This window comes from Periplaneta americana, chromosome 4 (assembly GCF_040183065.1).
Source record: "Periplaneta americana isolate PAMFEO1 chromosome 4, P.americana_PAMFEO1_priV1, whole genome shotgun sequence".
NCBI lineage: Eukaryota > Metazoa > Arthropoda > Insecta > Blattodea > Blattidae > Periplaneta > Periplaneta americana.
The window spans coordinates 1,896,604-1,918,647 of record NC_091120.1 but is presented as its reverse complement, the minus strand read 5'-3'; the positions used below and the strand labels follow the sequence as shown (position 1 = coordinate 1,918,647).

The 22,044-nt window shown below is 35.5% G+C and overlaps 1 non-coding gene across 1 annotated transcript; it reads right to left on the bottom strand.

The window, feature by feature from the left end:
- Positions 1–3,010: 3,010 nt before the first annotated feature.
- On the bottom strand, positions 3,011–3,083 carry TRNAS-GCU (transfer RNA serine (anticodon GCU)). Its single transcript has one exon. It is a non-coding gene; the product is annotated as a tRNA-Ser (tRNA).
- Positions 3,084–22,044: the final 18,961 nt, after the last annotated feature.

Sequence of the window (22,044 nt, the reverse complement as noted above, 5' to 3'; positions counted from 1 at the left end):
ACGGACGCGGACACTGAAATGTATCTCCCAACAACAATTAAAACTTCCAAATAACGGACAGCGTGAAAGATGAAAAAGAAAAAGACGGTTGTAAATTAAACGGAATTCTTTGCAACAATCATTATCGTGCATTTGAACGTTCTTGTACTTTATTGAAGGTAAGCAGCTCAGTTGTTAGTTGTGATACTGTACGTGAGCAGTCTGTACTTTCTTAGTTTGAGTGTTCGGAAGTACAGTCACGTTAAAATGTCACAAAAACGTAAACGTTTGTCACTAAAAGAGAAAGTGGATATTGTAAAGCATAGTGAGAAGGAGAAATTAAGTATTCGTGAGCTAGCCACAAAGTTTAATGTGGAAAAACTCAGGTTAGTGAAATTTTGAAAAACAAGGATGTTATTTTAAAATCATACACTGAGAATGCAATTCTAGATTTCTTTGTGTAAGGTGAAGTGGTACAGTGACTGATGTTTATTTCATTTTCAAAACATTTACTGGTACGATTTCTCTCTGGATGAATATTATAAACAATCTCACAAGCTCACTGTCTACTGTACTGTAATAGTAATATGCGTTACAAGAGCTCAACTACGTTTCGCTTTTTCAATCTTTTCCTCGAAAATGAAAACAAACATACCGCTCGTGTATCGTACATTATTTTGTGCGAAAATCGTTTATTACATACCTGAAAGACGAATTTCTAATTAGTTGCAATGAAATCTCCATCTTGGTTTCTGTTCAATGACGGCAACTTTTAAAAACGAAAATATCTATCTTCACATTGTTGCTATAAAATGTTTGCTGTGTTTACTATATTCCAGCAGGCCGTGATATACGTCTGTCTTTTTTTTCCCCCCAGTCTATAAATGCGAACTTAAAACAAACGGTAAGGTTATGTAATGATTTATTTTTCATTTTAATATTTTAACAATATTATTTATATAACATATTGCAGTAATAACATCGGCATCTGGAATCTTGTTGATTTTTTCACGGCTTCCTTAATGTTACTTGCATTACAAATGCAGTAACTTTTGTGGTGTTGTAGAGTTTACTTAATGTTTGCAAATATTTAAAAACAATAATTAACAGTGAAATTTAGGTGAAATTGCAGTGGTAAGTTTCCAATTTATAATTATTACTATGTTAAACGTCTCTAAAAATAATATGTTAAAAGCCTAAAGCAGTAAAATGAATATGGCGCTTAAGCGATAAGAAGAGGGAAATTGTTATGTGTGTTAGGTTGGGAATACTGAATGTGGTATTTCACACTTACCGCGTATTGGTTTTGTGCGGAAAGCAAGCAAATACGCACGATCTCGCACAAAATATAGTGTTGAATATGTATGAGAAATTTTAATGTATTCTATACATACTAACGATTTTCTAAATAGCGGACACTTCTCAATAACGGACATTTAATTTTTCCCCAGCCGTGTCCGCTATTCTATATTCTATTATCCATGTGCTAAAAAGGATAAATGTTCATCTTCCCTCTTGCTTAAAAAAGTCCCTTGTGCAGACGCTTGTATTTCCCTATTTTGACTATGCTGACATTTTACTGACTGACCTCTCCAGCGACAACAAAACGAAACTTCAACGTGCTCATAACTTGTGTGTACGTTTTGTAAGCAATGTTCGTAAATATGATCACATTACCCCATCCCTGGAAGCAATAGGTTGGCTTAAACTAGATAAGAAAAGAAATTTACATTCATTTCTCCTTCTCTTCGAAATCTTGAACTCTTCTATTCCTTCGTACCTGTCGTCTCGCTTCACTTACCTTTCTTCCCACCATAATCTGAACACACGCTCTCGTCATGAAACAATACTAACAATATCATCCCATCGCACCTCCTCATACTCATCCTCTTTCACAATAGCCCTGCCAAGACTCTGGAATTCGCTACCTGCTAGCATCAGGGACTGTCGAAATAAAATTCAATTCAAACGCAAACTTACTAGGCACTTGATCAGTAATTGAGACTCTTTCAGACATGGTTTCTTGTAAATAGTTCTCTTAATCTATCACAAAATATTTCAATGTCCGGTAATTTCATCACTATAGAATTTTGTTATTGTAGGTTTAATTTGTAATTTAGTAAATACAAAAATATTCCTTGTTCGTAACTTCTATGATAAAATGTCTAGCTTTCATTAATCAGGTATTCTTGTCGTACTTTAATTTTTATTGTAATTGTAAATTTAATGTTAATTGTAATCTTATTGTTCATGTTATAGTTGTAATCCCCTGGTAGAGAGACAGAGAAGACCTGACGGCCTTATCTCTACCAGGTTAAATAAATAAATACTAAATAAATACTAAATACTATTGGGAAGTTTGACTGTAGATGTTTTATAATCATTTAAGTGTACCCTGACGCTCCTTTCAATCTGCAGGATTATTTCACTTCCACCCTGTATAACTTATAAATTAGAGATGTCTATGACGCATCAATTAAAACAGAATGCCATTAAAATCCGATCCATGCTAATTACCTTAGAGATATTCGTCACACCTCAGTACAGCACAAGAACTATGAAAGACTAAACCTGCCACGACTGTTATCCGAAAGTGAAACGTTTGTTTTCGGCGTCAGATTATAAATTAAACAGGACTAGCCGCGCTCTGCACAAAGCGTTCACTGGCGCGCGGGCGATTGTCTATGCTTTGTGCGGTCCCCGTATTATGATTACATAATGCGGACCGATATTTCATTTTCGCATATCAAGTTATTTAATGTAAATATTTATATTAAAACTTCCACATGGGAAGCAAATGTCTTTTACGTCCACTGGTTGTGAATAATTACGGATTTAAAAGTGCAGAGAAAACTGGAATAATTAAAATGTTATAACAGAAATAGTTCATGTAAAAAATTAAACATGCCAGAGCCTGATTAATATAAATGTGGCTATGAAACGAAACATCTAGTCCCTCTGCCCAGCACTGCTATTCGAATCTTGGTACGATAAATAGAAACGTATCTGAATTATTTCAAGGGAAAAACTGTTCCAGGACCGGGAATCGAACCCGAAACCTTTAGCTGAGCATGCTAACGCTCTACCGACTGAGCTACCCAGGAACTCTACCAGAATCCGAATGACCCATGGCAGAGCCTTCTTTAGTTACAAGCCGCAGCCATACGTCGGCAACACTGTAATTAACTGTCACCCGGAGGCCGACCATACAGTACACGTGTTTGTGCTAATGCCGATTTTCAATGTAAATTAATGTTACAATATAAGTGTGTGTCGATGGAATTATGTTCGCGGTCGTACCAAACATTAATTGTTGATGTATTATAAACTAAATGCTTGTTGGTCATGAAAAGCAAGACAATAAATGAAAATAAAATGGTTGCAGTCTTTGGAAATTTTTACGGTTTTGATGACAAAGTAGCCTAATTGACTATTCTACTAAATATTAAATATTGTATAACCACATTTTTACATTCTTATTTGTGGTTTGTGTGTATCAGAATTCTAGCAAAAATTGTTGGGTCTCGCCTGCTATATCAATAAAGTTACGCCGTTGATTTTCAAATTCATTGTAAACAGCTGTTTTTGATTCCATAAATGTTGCAGTTTTGTTGAAGATTTGGAATGCCTGCTATACGTCAGAACTGCCTATAATTGGTAGATGCATATAATCACTTTGTTGGTTTTCAAGGTTTGTTTATTAATATTATTTATTTTGTAATAAATTAGGTATAAACATGTTTCTTTTCACTTGGTATTTACAGGATTTAAAGTTCACTGAGTTTACGCTAATTGGCACATATATGTACTTAAAGATAATATTGCGTTTTGTTACGTATTATGTTGAAGGTATGTTTTTTCATTTTTTCATAGATTTTTTTTTTACTTGGCGCAACTGTATTTACATCCTCATACTTTTATTATAATAGGTATGTCAATAGTTTCTTCTGTTTACATTTTATTTTAGGCCTATTTGCATAATTTACATTCTTAGCTTGTTTTCTGTAGTTATATTTATTTAGAATTATATTTTAAAAAGTTTACAACAAATAATTTAGGATAACAGTATTGTTATGATGACTGGCCAGGTTCAAACTAAAACTAGCTTCCTGGACATCTGAAATATTTATAGAAAAGCACGACATAATCACATGAAATTAAAATGTATGATATCCTACACCTTTCACGTCAGAGGTGAAACAACATCAAGCGCCAAAACATAGTCAATTTGCTAGCCACAAATTTGTTAACTGAATGGAACTTAAGAATACTGCGTAGGAACTTACGTCTTTATTGCATTATTGATTTTATTATCTTCGGTCTAAGGAATATCATTTTTATTTATTTGTTTACCTTCGTACTATCAATAAAAACATATTTTTTTTGTAATTATTTTAAGTGGCAGCCTTTGTATGTAAGTAGTCTACTTACGTCGTATTCTGAAGTATAGCTAATTGATCGCAATAAAACACTATTTTCGAACCCGTAATAATTTACATCACTACTCTGAATCTTGATCTTACCTTTGTGCGTGAAGTAATATTGAAAAAAATACGCGTTACGTATAACGAAAGCAATGAGCAAACACAATATCACTTTAAAATCTCTCACCTTTACTCTGCGTTGCCAAACCTACCCATGCTTCGGCTTGTAACTGAAGAAGGCTCTACTCATGGTGAAGCTTACAAAGAGACGAAAGTTAAATGTGTGTTTCTTCATTGAATTCTGTGGCTCAGTCTTTCTGATCTGAAAGCAGAGCCGTAAGTGTAATTTCTGTCGCTTATCATTTTTGACGTCGCGTTTTTGCCTCTGAATCAAAGAGGCAATCGCTTAACGCGTGGATATATATAAATTTCACACTGTTCATGCCCCTGATAGTCTGAGCAGTACACCACAATACAGATCACGCGGCGCCAAACAATAGAAGCTGCCAATATTTTTCTCTTCGCTATCGAGGATGTGGTCATAGAGGGCAATGTCTACGCTCAATAGGATGGGATTCAATAGCGTCTGCAATGGCTGGAATTCTTTCTTAGATAAAATGGATGAGTTATTGCTTATGATCTAGGATATAGTGTGAGTTTCTGAATGGACTGCAGATCTTAGCGGGATGGGAAATTTGTTCTCTCGTTATTAGTTTGCAACTTCGCAGTTTTTAGAACAGATATATCTTACACTGTGTAATCCATAGCTTTAGTATTTCATTGCCACAGCATTGTGTTATTTTAACAATTATATGGATCTAAAGCATTCAATTCAGAGTTATTTCAATTTAATAATTTGAATTTTACAGATATAAGCGTACAGTGCACTTCCCTCTAAAGTTTTATCAACAGTAATCTCACTAGAGGTTTTGACTTATCTAGAGAAAATCAAAACTTGAGTGGGATTTAATTGGCTATTACACGATTAGAAGAAAGTATATAAAGATTAGAAGTAACGAAGTACTCCAATACAATAAAATATTAATTGGCTTACGAAAATACAACTGTCTTCAAATGTATTATTGTACCATCTCAACATTACGCTAGATGGCAGTAGTTATGATTATGTTTTCTTTTTATCAGTTGTGCCAACTATGGAATTTTCATTGAACTCTGTGGACAGTTACTAGTCAAGAAGGCTTTGTTGATTCAGTTTCATTTTTATTAAAATATTTGCATTCCACTTCAATCATCCGTATCCCAGTAATCAACGTCACTTGATAGATGATTTTCAATAGGTAAATCTTAGTATTAAACAATCTCTGATACGTGACCATTCATAATATCATATAGCAGAAGCTACAACATAACCTAAATAATATAAACAAGTGTTAGAAAAGTTTTAATTAGGGATGATGAAATAAACAAGAAAGTGTTAATTAACGATGATGAAATAAAAAATAAACATTAATAATTTTAAAAGGAGCAATTATTGAAAGTACAATTTTCAAATTTGAATGTTTTGGTGGTTGGTGGTTCAGTTGATGTTATATTGGACGTGTGCGTAAAAGAAGTGAACTCATTGATGTACATGGTATATTCCTCAACTTATTCAGGATTTCCGAATGGTGCTCTTCATTTATTTGTAAATAGAGTTTCAGGGAAGATGCATATCTATGACCAGTGATCTTTATTAATTCTTGTTCTTGAATGCCAATACGAGTCATATTTGAAAGTGCTGTGCATCGACTGGAGTGGTTTGTAATTTTCTGGTTTTTTTTTTTGACGTCCAGATCAGTGCAGTTTGAAATGTTGCCAAACAAAGAAACAAATGCTAGGGTAGTGATAAAAATAAACAAATGCTAGGGACGCGATAAAATTAAACAAATGCTAGGGACGCGATAAAATTGCGCGATAAGCATCCATGATTGGTTAAAAGACGTCCTTTCGTACCGTTTTATTGGTCAAAAGTAGTGTGACGTAGTAAAAGTGTAAGAGTCACCAAAAATTTTTCAACCAGAGTCCGAATACAGGGTGATTCACAATAGTACATAAATATGTTATTAGTATATAGTAAGTAATATTTATACAAATATTTTGTGATTGATAACGAGTAGTTACCCAAGCTAAGTTCCCCGAAAAATGGCATTAGATTTGATAATTCCTTCAGAGAGATTTGCACACTCCAATCTTCACTTCTCAGGCGATTAATCTTCCTTGTGCTAGGTCTCTCCGGTAGATCAGTGCTACAGCGTGTCCAGTGGCAAATGACGGGTTGCTACATTTCACTCAACAGTGCACACTTCATTTCAATCCACTCTTCATTTCTCTTGAGACAGAGCAGCTCAAAAAGGAACGATTATGGTCCTCGCTAGAATTGGTAAGATGATCGTGCTGCTCGCGTTGTGTTATCTGGTGACCGTTAATGAGATGTCCCTCGCTTCATCCTTACCTCCTGACATTTTGTGCGCTTATCAGACTATCTGTAATGTTTATATTCTGGAAGAGTTTCGTCTAGCTCTGATACAGGATGTAAACAATATAAGCAGCCAAAAAAAAAAAAAAAATACTAGTGATACAGCAGAAGTAATTGCAGGAAAAAGTCAAATAATGTCAAGGTTTTCCCACAAAAAAATGTGTTTTGCGATTCTAACTTATTCTAGAAAAAATAATAGGCTGTCATCATTTTGGCTACTTTGCCCGGCATGTATACTGAAGCATTCGCCTGTTACTATTCGTTAAATATTGGAAACTGATTCCCTTTAAAAAGTTGAACAAATTTGAAATTGTGTTCTGCATATGTAGAGGTGTTTTGTAATTTTATGGCTGTAACACCTGCAACAACTTCTACATAGGACAAACAGGCAGATCGTTTCAAACACGTTACAAAGAACACATCACAGCCATAACAAAATTATAAAACACCTCCACTTATGCAGAACACATCACAAATGCTAACCACACCTACAGAGACATCAACACAGACATGGAAATACAACACATCCAACCAAAAAGCCAGAAACTAAACACACTAGAACAATACGAAATATACAGACACACAAAAACACACCCCAACGAAATTCTTAACACACAACTCAACTTCAAAACACACACACTCTTTGACTCTACACTATACCACAGGAACACACCCTCACAGGAAAGAGAAGTGGCGCCAAGACCAACAACGACCAGTTCTGAAGATGACCCATAAATGGGTCGAAACATGTAAACGAGGTACGTTGAAATTTAACACAGGAAAGTCTTACCATACATATTCCGAAGGAATATTTTATTTTCCTCTCCGAAGTGCAGAACTTGAAACAGGACATCATTTATACCGGGGCAATACGGTAAGAGCAAATGAAGTGGCATCAATTTCAACTGGGTCAGCATGTGCTGCGCCTGCATTGTGTGCAATTCCTCACCGAGAAACTCTTTTCCCGGAAGTGCGCGTACCTGCCAGCCGAACTTCCGGATCCAACAATGCGCGACCCGGGCTGGCCAGCTCGCCTTATTTTATTTGTACACAGGAACATGTGGCTAGTAAACAAAGGGTCTTGGATTCGATGCCTGACAGGATTTTCCAGACTCGTAACGGACACAATGACTACTGTGCAGTTTTTTATTCTTCACTCAATTCCGTATACTCTGCCATTTTTCTTGCTCCATAGCTTCTCCACCATCGCTTCACCCGCCATTACCTAAAGAACCCTATAGACGCAAAGGCGTGACGCAGACTTATCTCCGGGAATTAGACGATTGTCCATAGGCATGCACATTCAGACTTACCTGGTACACTTTTAGGTTCATCATGAAGTTGTGAGGGGTTGTTGAAGTCAATTACTGCCTGCAGTATAAAAATGCGATCACTCCATAAGTACTATTTCTTTATTACTTTTCGTTCATTCATTCCTTCGTTCGCAATTCCTAGCGCCGTTCTTAAATACGCGTAACATCTTTGAGTTTCTTTATGTAATTTACGAGGGCTGTTTTTTTTTCAACCTCCGATCGTGCTGGTAAACATACAGTCGAATGGCAAAAGACGGTGATGCTCGGTGGGCGACTGCGCATCTCCCCCACTATAACCTCTGCCACTTCCAACGTCATTACGCCATTTTGAGCTGAGTTATAGGCACATAAACATAGCTGCTACAATGTATTCTTTCGCCAAGTACGAGTTGCGTAGTGTAATTCAGTTTCTTCAAGCGGAAGGGAATAGTGCAACGCAAATTCATCGAAGAATGAATCTAGTATACGGTGAAAACTTTATGAGTGATGGTGTTGTCCGTGAATGTGTAGGAAATTTAAAGAAGGCGAACCGATGTTCGTGATGAAGGGGACAAGGACGCAAGTCTGTCGCATCAGAAGACATTCTTCAACGAGTTGACCAATTGGTTCGAGAAAAACGGAAGGCTACCATAAGTGAGTTGTGTGTTTGTGTAATTTCATGAAGTTTCAAGATCACCTGTTTATATGCTCGTAACAGAACACCTGAAATGAAATGAAATGAATGAAAATGATGAAATGATTAGCCTAAAAAATGTCCCGTTAAGGGCAAAGGCCTCCTCCTATAGAGGGAGAGCTCTATTTGTCTCACGCGGTGAGCTACTCCGCGTAAGAGTGGCATTGTTCACTTGGTTCACATTCTGCACACTTTGGTATTGTTCGCTTGTTTCTGTCGCACTGGTTTTAGTCGCTGTTCACTTGTCTTCTTATGTTTCTCCAGTCTTCCCTATGTCTTGCTCTGCTTGACCAATGGCTTCCTACTCGTTCACTGAAGAGGTCGGCCCATCTTCGTCTTGGTCTTCCGCGTGATCTCTGGCCAATGCGGGGATCCCATAGTGTGACTTTCTGTGTCCATCTTCCGTCTCTAAGTAGTGCAACATGGCCTCCCCACTTCCATTTGGTGTTGGTGGCTTGCAGTGCTGGATATTTAATTGCTGCCATCTTTTGTAGCACTTCGTTTGGAACTCTGTCCCTCAGTGATAAGCCTAGTATCCTTCTCAGCATCTTTCTTTGGCAGATTTGGAGACTGTTACGAAGTTTGGCAGTGAGAGACCACGTCTGGCACCCATATAACAGTACAGGTCTCCAATATTTCTACTCTGAGTTTCTTGCTGAGTGTTCCCTCCAGTATGATGAACTTGAGAGTCCACAATGCCTTCCACGCGAGAGAAATCCTTCGTTTTATTTCCTTCTCTGTCTTCTGATGAAAGGAGACTAGCTGTCCTAGGTATACGTATACAGAACACCTACGCTACAAAAATTATCCTCTCCATGGGTTCCAAAGATATTTGATGACCACAAAGGTCACCCGTTATGAGGCTGAAGGTCAAGATTTTTTTAATTCAATTGTGACTGGAGATGACACCTACATTCAATATGTCACCCCCAAACAAAACAACAATCACAATAATAGATGCAGGATGCACTCAAACTCGCCAAACAAACCGAAATAGTTCAAACAAGCCTTCAACACCAGGAAGGTTATGGCTACTGGAGCTAAATGACAGCTGTGAGCAGTATGGGATGAAGATAAATGCAAACAAGACGAAGACCATGGCTGTCGAAAAAAAATAAGGAAGGTAAACTTGCGAATTCTAAATGAGGCAGTAGAGCAGGTGGACAGCTTCAAATATTTGGGGTGTACTATAAACAGTAACATGAGCTGCTGCTAGGAAGTCAAAAGGAGGATAGCAATGACAAAGAAAGCTTTTATTAGGAAAAGGAGCGTCTTCTGCGGACCTCTGGAAAAATAACTAAGAAAGAGACTAGTGAAGTGTTTTGTGTGGAGTGTGGTATTGTATGGAACAGAAACATGGACACTACGACAAAGTGAAGAGAAGCGAATAGAAGCATTTGAAATGTGGATATGGAGAAGAATGGAGCGTGTGAAATGGACAGACAGAATAAGAAATGAAGCTGTGTTGGAAAGTGTGGGTGAAGAAAGAATGGTCCTGAATCTGATCAGGAAGAGGAAAAGGAATTGGTTGGGTCATTGGCTGAGAAGAAACTGTCTACTGAAGGATGAACTTGAAGGAATGGTGAACGGGAGAAGAGTTCGGGGCAGAAGAAGATATCAGATGATAGACGACATTAAGAAATGTGGATCATATGAGGAGACTAAGAGGAAGGCAGAAAATAGGTAAGATTGGAGAATGCTGGGTTTGCAGTGAATTACCTGCCATTGGCAGGAACATTTATGTATGTAGTCAGTTGCATAACTGAAATATGTGATTTTATGTATAAATAAACAAGTAAATAAACAGATAAATAAAGCTTATGCTACATTAGGATTAATATTTATCAAAAGAAATTTTATAATTATTATTTTCTTCATAAAATTCCGGAATATCGCCATATACGTCATCCTAATTACCCGAACATCACGGTGTATAAATATTATGTAAAGAAATATGCCTCGCCCAATATGGAATATTAGGATAGGGTAATACTGTACTTATAAAACTAACCTTAATCCTCTAGATTTATTACAGAGAATAATTAAAATATGTCTAAAAATCCTATCGACATTACCCTACCGTAAAATTGATTTAGAAATTAAAATGTTGAAAATACATCAAACTGATATAAATGAATTATTAAATTTTATACATAAAATCACATATTTCAGGTTATATAAGCTTGCACACAAACAACACCAAAGGAATGGATACAATACGTTTGTTTGTACCAACGTGCTTCACGAGCACTGCTTTCAACCACAGTACTGTTATCGGTCCTAGAATTTATAACATCTATTTACCTCCAACAGTTTAGAATTTTAAAATGTATGTAAGCAATTTGTCAAGAGTAATTATTAATTTTTAGATGTTGTTTTATTGAAATGTATTCCTGTAAATTTATCGTGTATCGAACTAATCCTTCCCTGAGCACGAGAACGCTCTCTTCCATGGGAGCGTTAGAATTTTGTAAATTTACAATTCTTTTGTATTGTACTTTTCTGGCAATAAATAATATTATAATATTATTACTTAGTAGCTGAAAGTACCCGGCGTTGCCCGGGTTTTCCTTTCTGCTTCTGTTTTCAAATGAACTGGTTATTAAATTTTCGGAAATTTCGGAAACCCAACTATAGACAACCAAAACGAATTGTTTTACTAAGCTTTCCTCGCACATAAAGATGAATCTTTACTTAACTTCACTTACATGAATTAATACTCCTTAGCCAAATGCCTGCCAGGTTTAACTTAATTTAAAACAATTGTAGATCAGGCACCGAAAGGAAATATTTCATCATGTGCCTGACGTTCAACTTTGTTTTAAATTTATATATTTATTTGTTTTGTTTATTTATCTCTGCCGGTCAGTTACCGCTAAATTTCAAGTGCTTTATCTTAGTCGTGGCTGTCAGCGTATTAAACACCATTAATTTTTCTGCCGTCTCCTTTCCTCCCCGCCAAAAATGTGACGTTGTACAGAGGCAGAGAAAAAATAATTATAAGATTACTTTTGTCATGAGTTATTTCACACCAATTCCTATTCCATTGCATAATTCTTGTGGATCAATATTTCGCAAAAATACTATTGGTGATTCAATATTAAGTATTAAATTATCTGTTGGCAATTCTTGCGATTTCAAAGAATTTAAGAATTCAGTTTGATAAAACACAGTCTGCTCACTATCTACAACTGTCTCGAGAAATACATAATACGGTTCTGGACTGCATAAGGATACTTACTGCATGAATTGTCTACATTTTGGCCTTCATGATGTATCTACAATGTTATTTTATATCGTTTTGCTTTTTCCATGGCCTCATGAAAGTCGATGTTGAATACAACAGACAATAATAAAGAACAATTGACTATAGAAGATTGCATTTTAGTATTATACATGAATGTTTGATCGTATTTATTTTTATTTTTTACTGTTTTAATTAATTTAACGTCCATTTTAACAATTTCAATTAAGCCTATGTTCTTCTCCTGGTTATGAAGGTTAAATGTGCAAACTTTGGTACATATTGGTCAAAGCGTGTAGATTTGTATAGGGAACATACATACATACATACACACATACATACATACATACCCACATTCACTTTTATATATTAGATAATCAGGTATAAACATCCCACATATAAGCCTACTGGCCTGCAGTGTTCAGTACTTCAGTGGCGCAGATTCTGTTGTCAGTCTATTATAGGCTTTCATCAGGAAATAGTGGAAGCTAACGAATCGGTAGACTAGGGGAGACCCGGGCAAAACGAATAACCCTGGCAAAGAGAATAATGCCTATTTCTTAGAAACGCCAACAGATAGCGCTTTCTGCTATGTTGGGGAAGAATCCCAACCACATTTTGCTGCTGGAACTGACTGTCGTCATTCTAGCTAGTGAGAGAAGATGTCAGCGTGTGTTTGAAGAAAATTGACTGTTTTCTTAAAATATTTCAAGGTAAGAGAGACAAATGTACAACACACATTACTGCAGAAACTTTTTGTTATGAGATAGTAATATATAGGCGATACGATTACTTCGAAAGTGCCTTGCATTTTTTACCTCTTATAACTCATAAGTGCATTTTTTGTTTTATTCCGTCATTTTTGGGTATAAGGAGGTGAATAAGGCCCTGGAATGCATAATAAGTTTAGTGAATTCTCTAATTCTTGCATTTAAAATTTAATTTAAATTATTATAAAATTATAATTATGTATATAGATAGATATTAATTTCTTTCAGATTTTATTGTTTTTTTATAGTTATCTTTGGAATGATCACTTCAGACTCAAAATTTTATTTTGCACTTTAAGGGCTAATGTAAATAATAGACTTATCTATACCTGCTATTCTAGTTCCGCATAAGTTATAATGTTATGTTTTATTTAACGACGCTCGCAACTGCAGAGGTTATATCAGCGTCGCCGGATGTGCCGGAATTTTGTCCCGCAGGAGTTATTTTACATGCCAGTAAATCTACTGACATGAGCCTGTCGCATTTAAGCACACTTAAATGCCATCGACCTGGCCCGGGATCGAACCCGCAACCTTGGGCATAGAAGGCCAGCTCTATACCAACTCGCCAACCAGGTGACTAGTTCCGGATAAGAGTGGCCTTGTGGTGGACTACATAAAACTACATCAGGTAAAGTAATTAATTAAAAAAATTATGTAAAATTAAATAAACTTGAATGTTGGTACTAGAATTTAATTTAATTACCAGTCTAAGTATTAATATTCCTACTAAGCCAATTATGTAAGATCAATTTTTAGGGCATTTTAAGGGCATTTTTGAAAGATTTTTAGGTCATAAATGCATTGTTTTTACGACTTTTTTCCCTTGATTTAAAGGTCATCAAAATCCTAGCCCTAACAATCATGTATTTTAATCGTAGTATATATTCGTATTTTTAATAAACGATCCCGATTTATTCGAGATTTAACAGAAATGATTCTGAAAATAATATAGACCTATCCGTTTATTATTCATCCCCCTCTTTGCATGAAATATCTCAGTCAGACACGCGCTCCCATATCATGCACAGCGGATGTACAGGAGCCAATACTGCATGATATCCCGCGGCGTCTTTAGAGAAAACAGCGTGAAAGGAATCCGGGGTGTGAGGCTTGTAGGGCATCAACTTGGGCGTGAATTCTGCTCCATACAATCTTCCGCAACGCCGGCCGGTCTTAAAGGGATGAATAGCAACTTCCGGGTAAACTCTACTACAAAAAGGAGCTACAAAGTACGTAAATCCCTCAACTACAAGTGGAAATACATTACTTGTAATTCTGAACACAGTAATGCGAGTTGAGCCACAGCCTGTTTTGCAGGTCAGTTCAGGTGCTGTCACTCAAGAAAAAATACATACATGCATACATACATACATCATAGGTACATATCATAGCTACATACTTATGCACATGCTGTATATATATATATATATATATATATATATATACTAGTGGCTTGTACAGCAAATACTGCTGCAAACTAAGTTCGTTAGACGTTCAAATAAAAATTTTTCAGATTTATTTTCAATGAAGAATACTTGTCTTTTTGATAGTTATTTGCTTCCATAAAAATGAAACATACTCCCTCTGAATGGATTTTTTTTAGGCCAAATACTTTTTCTTGAACCTATCCAACTTCAGTTTTTGAGTTTCAACGCGAAAACGCAAGTATCAATGTCAGGACGATAGCAGTAGCTATTTCAGGTCATTGTGGATTGTAGGCACAAGTTAAAAAAAAAGTCAGGTTTGCTAAGCTTTCGAACAATAGCATTTTCGTATAGCTGCTGCATGTAGAACTTGAAATGTAGAGCGTAAAATCATTTTATCCTACTAAGAGATCTTGCTGAAATGATCTAGAGAGTACAACATTTTCTAGGCCTCTTATTTTATCAGTAAGTAATACCTTTTGATCTTTCCTTAGGAACTGTAATTTTTGCGCTCTCTCGAGCCAGTACTGAAGACAATGACGCATATCAATATCTACACTACACCGCCATTAAATATATGAAAAAGACCCAACCCCACTGGGTTAATAAGTATAAAAATTTTTGATTTTTAATAACAATATTATTATCTTACTTAAGGTTTGTAGTTATATATAGCAGCCAGTCAGTAAATTATAGAAATGAAGATCTAAATTAAGATATTCTCTACATTTACTTACATAACCACAAAACGTTTCACTTTCATGTCATCAATATACCATCAATATTATGTACTATTAATGAAAAATAGATGCATCATGATATTAACTATAATAATATTTAATTTCTAATGGTAATAATGTCATCAAACCACCTCAAGTTTCGTAGATTTCAATATCCAATACACAGTTATACTCAGAAAATTATACATTGCAGAATCAGTTTTTAATAACAAATTGAATTGAGCTGTAAATATGTCGGCAATCCTGCAGGTCATGGCCTTCGTGTAATAGCGTATTGTTTATTGTAGTGTGTTTTTGATCTGAAATTCAATCAAGTCGACAGTGATTCGATAAAATTAGTTCTCAAAACTGACAACAGATGGATTTTGGAAAATAGGAAAATTATGTAGGAAAATTGACATTTCACTGAAAACTACTACTTTTCCGAAAAACTTTGGATACCAGGCATGAAAATGAGGGGTCACTCATTAAAATCCGTTCACCCGTTTTCCCGTAATTTCCATTACCAGTTCAAATTATATATATATATATATATATATATATATATATATATATATATATATATATATTTAATATTAACTTGCCTATACCTCTGGATCAACGCCGTTTGCTACCCCCTTCCAAGACTGGAGTTCCAAGATACTGCCGTAATATACAAACAAATCACTTTACTACGTATAGGAGGGAAGAAAAGTAGTTCATTTACGTAAACTAGGACATATCGCGATTTTGAGTTACATCATTTTCATTAGGTTCTTGTTTAATCAAAATACAGTACAGTATTAACAGTGAATGTCTTTACTCACGATACTGTCTACAGCACAATATAGAGAATGAAGTTAAATTGAAAAATAATTATAATAGCCTATGGATATTTAAACACATTTTTTAAAATGGTGGCCGTTCATTTCTAATGTGCATATTATCGCACTATAAATTATTGTACCTAATCCCAATTACCAGTTTCGTTCTTCGTACTAATAACTCATGTTGAAATAATTCTGTACCTACTTTATAAAAGAGTTCCTTACGTACTGTAAATTCAATCTTCACTTCTGCCCGATCCGAAACGATAAAATTACTCAGACATGTTATCTACTGTCCGTCCAAATGGTTATGTCGTAGGGTTGTAGAAAGGGAGGAAATCACGTAACAGTTAATTACTTAACTAGGCCCTTTTATTTAAGTTATTTTAAACAGTTGTATAACATTACGTAGACGTCCCATTCCTAACAGAAATTAATGTTCTCAGAAAAGAGCTAAGACAGCCCAGCCACTAGCTGGTGAATAAAACCTGGTGGGGGAAACCGGGATGCGACGTAGGCAAATGGAAAATGATGCAATATTGAAAGCTCTTTCGTCACTGGAAAACGCGAACATATTTTTGGAACGTACTGTTTACTATGACCGTAAGGCTACTATGGCTGTATATGAGGTCTTGGATCTGTGTGGAGGACGGTTGAACTTCATTAGTAGAAGGGGTGGGAGTGAAGTACATTCAAAAGCTCAGGTACAATAAAAATTGAAGTAAAAATAAAATGATGTCCCTGCATATATACAAAGTCGCATGAACACGTATGTCCACACCTGTGGAGTAACGGTCAGCGCGTCTGGCCGCGAAACCAGGTGGCCCGGGTTCGAATCCCGGTCGGGGCAATTACCTGGTTGAGGATTTTTCCTGGGTTTTCCCTCAACCCAATACGAGCAAATGCTGGGTAACTTTCGGGAATTATTACCTTCATTTCATTCAGACGCTAAATAACCTAGATGTTTATACAGCGTCGTAAAATAACCCAATAAATAAATAAAAATAATTAAATACATACATACATAGGTACATAGCATAGCTACACACACACACACTCGCATGAACACGTTTGCACTTCAGGTGAGAGTTACGTTAACAGTAATGAAGTGACAGACCACGGATTATTATACAAAGTGTTGGTCTTATTTTTCAGGTAAGTCCGAACATCTTCCATTACAACTGAATTATCCTTTGGTTGCTAAAGCAGACAATTTCTACCTGCCTGCCCCACCTTTTTTGTAGGCGGACATCGTAATATTTACATTATACACCACAGTTAGGCTACTTCAAATACTAATAGATTGATTGATTGACTAATTGATGTTAATTTATTTACAAGGTAATACAATGTTTCGTTGCAAGTTGTCTAGGATTCTTTTTACGTTTCTTATTGATAGAAATACTGACAAATCTGTTGTGAAAGTTATAAATGGAATTTATGACCAATGACAATAATTTATTTATTATAACAGATATATGAAAAAAAAATGTATAAAATTATAATATTTACAAAATAGTTAAAAGATTCCTATTGTCGAGAATATTGGAAATAAGTCGATTTCCATATCTCCAGGTGTATAATATGTCTGACAAAACATGATAAGAATTTTGAATATATTATTCTTTTATAAGTTTAGTTTTACAAAAAAACACTTTCGTACTGCGAGTTCTGAGGATTTATTACCTCCGATAACAAGGAAGTGTCCAAATATATTTCGACGTCTGCCTTAACATGGACGTCAATAAACTTTGTGGATTTCCAATAAAATAACAAAGTTCTCCATGAAACGATATTCCACCAGCGGTAACGATGCTTGTGCAAACACTGAATTATATATATTTATTGAAGTTGATAGAGAAATGCTTCTACACTTCCCGACACATCTCTAATAAATAGAAATATGTTGTACACTGTTTATGTTACATGTCAGAAGCCTAAATGTCCGTTGTATGCGTTTCTTATCCTCTCTCTTCTGATAGTCGAGGCGTCCATAGCAGGAATCCCCGCAGGACTCTTGTGAAGTACGAACACAAGATTGTTCATTACTGCGACTGCGAGACAGTACAGTTCCTCACCAAGATGTAAACCAAACAATGGGAAGGGATACTTGCAAACTGTAGTGTCGCCCTGTTCAAAGGCGCTATCACTTCTCCAATACCAAGGGGAGCAGTATTATGGTGCTCCTATCATTTTCGCGGAAATAACATTTTAGTAATAATAAATACCTATTTTTAAGAAGGGGGACAAGACTAACTGTAGTAACTTTCGAGGAATATCACTTTTGTTGAAGTCGTACAAAATTTTGTTGAATATCCTTTTGAGAAGATTAACTCCATATGTAGATGAAATTATTGGGGATCATCAGTGTGGTTTCAGGCGTAATAGATCTAGTATTGATCAGATTTTTTGTATTCGACAGATATTGGAGAAAAAATGGGAGTATAAGGGTACAGTGCATCAGTTATTCATAGATTTCAAAAAGGCATATGACTCGGTTAAGAGAGAAGTTTTATATGATATTCTTATTGAATTTGGAATTCCCAAGAAATTAGTTCGATTAATTAAAATGTGTCTCAGTGAAACGTACAGCAGAGTCCGTATAGGCCAGTTTCTATCTGATGCTTTTCCAATTCACTGCGGGCTAAAGCAAGGAAGGAGATGCACTATCACCTTTACTTTTTAACTTCGCTCTAGAATATGCCATTAGGAATGTTCAGGATAACACAGAGGGTTTGGAATTGAACGGGTTACATCAGCTTCTTGTCTATGCGGATGACGTGAATATGTTCGGAGAAAATCCACAAACGATTAGGGAAAACACGGAAATTCTACTTGAAGCAAGTAAAGAGACAGGGTTGGAAGTAAATCCCGAAAAGACCAAGTATATGATTATGTCTCGTGATCAGAATATTTTGCAAAATAGAGCTATAAAAGTTGGAGATTTATCCTTCGAAGGGGTGGAAAAATTCAAATATCTTGGAGCAACAGTAACAAATGTAAATGACACTCGGGAGGAAATTAACGCAGAATAAATATGGGAAATGCCTGTTATTATTCGATTGAGAAGCTTTTGTCATCTAATCTGCTGTCAAAAAATCTGAAAGTTAGAATTTGTGAAACAGTTATATTACCGGTTGTTCTGTATGGTTCTGAAACTTGGACTCTCACTTTGAGAGAGGAACAGAGATTGAGGGTTTTTAAGAATAAGGTTCTTAGGAAAATATTTGGGGCTAAGAGGGATGAAGTTACAGAAGAATGGAGAAAGTTACACAACGCATAGCTGCACGCAATTTATTCTTCACCTGACATAATTAGGAACATTAAATCCAGACGTTTGAGATGGGCAGGGCATGTAGCACGTATGGACGAATCCAGAAATGCATACAGAGTGTTAGTTGGGAGACCAGAGGGGAGAAGACCTTTGGGGAGGCCGAGACGTAGATGGTAAGATAATATTAAAATGGATTTGAGGGAGGTGGGATATGATGGTAGGGACTGGATTAATCTTGCTCAGCATAGGGACTAATGGCGGGCTTATGTGAGGGCGGCTATGAACCTCCGGGGTTCTTAAAAGCCAGTAAGTAAGTAAGTAAGTAAGTAAGTAAGTAAGTAAGTAAGAAAATAATAAATATATATAAATTTAGCTTTCCTTATGAAAAGGCTGCCAGATTTGACAAAGCGTAGCCTATTACATATAATTTGGAAACACATCTAAAAGGTAAAATGATATACATTTGAAACGGTTAGGGAATCGAATATGCAAAATGTCAGAAAAATTTACACCTAAGTAGCGTTTGTGCTCATTTACAGTTAAGAAAAGGGGGAAAAAATATAATCGGATACCGTAGTTTAGAATAATTTGAATGCCATATACCGCGAGAAAAATAATAGTACGGATTTATTGGCATTGATATCTAAACCAATCAACAGCCATCCGTTAAGATAACTTGAAATTTCGATTATCACTCCCATACAAATGATTTCTCAATATCTGAATCGATCCTTTGAGGGCACTAATGGCTATTTCCTTCACAATGATGTGTGTTAGGCCCAGGTTTTTACATTTGTTGGCAAAGAAGGAGGGTATGGTACCTCGTGCTCCCACCATCAGACCTATCACATCAATGTGGGACAGCTATATTTATCTTTATAGAACGGGACTGTTGGTTCATAGATCCGTTTCTTTTCACTGTCCACCTCATGCGGTTGATCTGCATGTGTCTCAAATCTGATGGTGGGATCGAGAATGTGTGCATACAGAAAATATGGTTTTTATATATAGGCCTATAAAATATCTTCCAAACTATTGAACGAACTTCTTTCACATATGAATCGGTTATTTTTAAAACCCCATAAGTCACTCATTTTGCCATTTTCGTTTTATGTGAAAAAATGAAAGTCGCAATCTAGACGCATCATTTTATGTTGAAACACCGCAAGTCTGGTGTGTAGAATGACTGTGAGGACAAAACATATGTTTGCTATGGTTTTGAAACTCTTTAAATCAGGCACTTAAAAGGTTTCTTGTTGTAACCATGTTTCAGCGCTACAGAGTGTGTTCCCTGTAGGCGGCTGTTGATAACACGCAAGTCACTCATACTGTAAAGCAATTTGCATTTTTTACTTTGTTGTAGTATTCGTTCTAATTGTTTATACTATGCCAACATGTTTTCAGCCTGCGACAGCGAGATAAATAAATCCGTTAAAAAGAAGAAGGGGAAAAATAATAATTTGTAAAACTGTGAAAAAATTAAGGCAGCTATTTTGATTCCAGAAAAAAGAGCATACATGCACAGTTTTCCAATCTATATCTATACTAATAATAAATCTGTAGCCGAAATGTTTCTGGTAATTTTCGATTTTACAAAAATAATTGGTCCTAACATATATAATTAACCACCTTGAAACCGAAAATCGCATTTTTGAAATTTTTGTTTGTATGTCTGTCTGTATGTTTGTTACCTTTTCACGCGATAATGGCTGAACCGATTTATATGAAAATTAGAGTATAAATTAAGTTAATTGTAACTTAGATTTTAGGCTATATGGCATTCAAAATACTTTATTTAAAAGGGGGGTTATAAGGGGGCCTGAATTAAATAAATCGAAATATCTCGCTTATTATTGATTTTTGTGAAAAATGTTACATAACAAAAGTTTCTTTAAAAATGATTTCCGATAAGTTTTATTCTTTACAAAATTTTGATAGGACTGATATTTAATGAGATAAATGAGTTTTAAAATTAAAATAACGCCATGCAAGACGGTGCAATGAAATAACAAATGACTTCGTCTATAAGGGGCCTTGGGCAACAACAACCGAAAGCTATTAAACTATTCCTATGCACAGAAAATTTGATAGGTTTTTTTGTACATTCGTTTTCTGTATTTCTTAAAATAATATTTATGTACACACTCATTTTAATCTCAGAGAGTTAATGAACAACGAGAGTGTATTGATTTAGTAAGCAGTAATAGTACGTTAGCTTAGCAATCCATTATTTTATAATTCAAATTTTAACTATGCTCAATTGAATCGTGTTAAAATACTATATATGCAATAAATGCAATGCAAAAAAAAAAAAAAATTGGGTAATGAGCCAAGCAGATTATGTTGCGCTGTTGTAAATGTTGTTGCTTCTGAGATTCAAGAGCCCCCACAACAAATTAAAAACTTTCTTATCGGAGTACATCCGTTAATATAATAATACATATGTAGCCGAAAATTTTCTGGTAATTTTCCCTTTTCCAAAAATAATTGGTGTTAACATGTATAATTATTCATCCTGAGACCGAAAATCGCTTTTTTGAAATTTTTGTTTGTATGTCTGTCTGTCTGTCTGTCTGTCTGTTTGTTACCTTTTTCACGCGATAATGGCTGAACGGATTTCGATGAAAATTGAAATATCAGTTAAGTTCGTTGTAATTTAGATTTTAGGCTTTATGGCATTCAAAATACTTCATTTAACGGGGTCTGAATTAAATCGAAATATCTCGCTTATTATTGTTTTTTTTTTGTGAAAAATGTTACATAACAAAAGTTTCTTTAAAAATGATTTCCGATAAGTTTTATTCTATGCAAAATTTGGTAGGTCTGATAGACTTTTAAAATAACAATACAATACGTTTTCACCGCGCGCCGCCTCAGATTGTAGCGTTGTTGTTCCTGCAGTAATTCCCATGTGCAAA